The following is a 2,160-nucleotide window of genomic DNA, read 5'->3' on the forward strand; positions in this document are numbered from 1 at the left end:
AAACGGGAAAGAAAACCATTGTAAGTGCAAGAAAAAACTGCCTCATCTGCAGTACAAGCAATACCAAACAGCAGCAGCAGGTCACTGACAGCTAACCAGCAATAGCCCTAATGCCCCCAAAAAACTGGGAGTCAAAAGTGCCTTAGCAGAGAAGTATAAAAGATTTTTAAGTGATTCCTACCCTATACAAGAAAACTAATTTCTGTAGAATAAAAATCACTTCCATTGGTTTTATAAATACCTCAAGTTGTAGCAAAATATTAGCTTAAAACTGTGGATATCATTAACAAATCTCCACCTAATTTCCATGTATTTGCACATTTCAAGAGCAAGAAATGACGTTCTGTATTCTAACTTCCATTTTTTTTACAGGGAATTTTCTAACTCCCTCAGAAAATAACAGGGAGAATTTGACACAAGCTTCTGCCTTTGCCTTGTTTGTGGTTTTGCCAAGGCATTTGCATAACGAGTAACATTTTTAGACTAACAGCATCCTTTCCAAGCCCTTGAGCTACAGTCTGAGCATGCTTCCCTCTGGAACTACTGAGCCTCACACGACAGGACAAAACTGAAAGAAGGTGGATGTAAACACTCATGTCAAAGTAGCTGGTAGGAATTCCAGTGGCAAAATTATTAAGTTTAAGAATCCATATTTTGCCAAGTTGAATTACATTGGTCACTTCAATCTAGAGGTACTTTGCTATATCTTTGTACTAATGATATCCCGCCTCTGCCTTACAAAGTTTCCCTGTCTGAAAAGTATTTTAAATGAAAGCGGATATTATAGTGAAAGTAGCTAAATTAAGACATCCATAGGAAAATGCAGAAACCCATCAAGCACAACTTACAAAGTGTGCTTCCCCTGTGGCCTGGCTTATTAAAAAGACAATGCCAGTCTAACAAAGGCTTACCTATGAGCTAAGTCTATTGCTAACATCGAAGTCAGTAGCAATGAATATGACACCCTTAAGCCTTGAAATCCTACTGACTGTGACTGTTTCAGTTAATTAATAAAGAAAATCGGTTGTATTTGGTTTGTTATCAGACAACAGTCCTAAGCAGTATAAGCATTTCGGAGGACTAAGGATGCATTAGAAGGGCTTACTAGTGTGCAAAATGCTCTCAAACAGTTTGAAAAAGCCTCCAGACACTTTCACATCCTGCAAGTCACAGTGTTCCACTCTCTATCCTTAACCTATGTTTAGCAATGTATTTATTTATTTATTCAATCTCCATTCATTGCAGTGATCATAGCTGCTGCTTCAAAGTTTTTCATGTTGCAGAGATTCTGGACCTGTTACAAAGATGACACTCTCAGGCCACTGGCCACAGCCCAGAAACTAGGAAAAAAAAAAAAAAAAGGAATACACCCAATTGTCTTTATCCCCTGAGGGAGCAACCTGACCAGCAAACACTGCACTGGTACGTGAATACTTCTGTGCTCTCACTGTCTCTGGGCTCCAGAGGAGAGGAGGAAAAGTCAGGTCTGGAAATCCACTTTTTGAGAGCAGGAAATGCCCTGCCTGCCCTTGCAGCCCAGCAGGGACTCCAGAGTCACAGCTGGTACCACAACACAGGGCACAACCCTTTTTCTCAGATCTGGTACAGGAGGAAACTAAAGCTGGGACTATCCTACCACCCTATGTTACACCATGGATGTCTTTTTGGTGTCTTGAAGTGCAGTTCTTCAGATTCTCTGGTGACTTCAGAGAAGTGCTACTTAACTACAAAGGGACAAAATCAGTATTTAAAGCTCTACTTTCAAAAATAACTCATCTTTAGCTCTCTACTTTCACCCTCAGGGTGATGCTATGCTTCTGCAAGCAATATTGCAGCAATGGTTTGAAATTTCATCCATTAGTATTTGCAAAATACTTTGAGACTCTCAGAAAGGAGATGCTACTGAATCCTAAATGTCTGCTTAATTAGCCCTCGATGTCAGTGACAAGCTGGACTGCATGGAGCTCCACCTGGGGATGGATGAGGAGCTGACTCAGAGTTTATGGGTCAGGATTAAAGGGAGGGCAGGGACAGGTGACATTATAGAGGGGGTCTGCTACAGGCCACCCAAACAGGAGGACCAAGTGGAAGAGGCCCTCTAGAGACAGACAGGAGCAGCCTCACATTCACAAGCCCTGGTCCTCATGGGGGACTTCAACC

Source organism: Haliaeetus leucocephalus, unplaced genomic scaffold, assembly GCF_000737465.1.
Source record: "Haliaeetus leucocephalus isolate CR32 unplaced genomic scaffold, Haliaeetus_leucocephalus-4.0 Scaffold889, whole genome shotgun sequence".
Classification (NCBI taxonomy): domain Eukaryota; kingdom Metazoa; phylum Chordata; class Aves; order Accipitriformes; family Accipitridae; genus Haliaeetus; species Haliaeetus leucocephalus.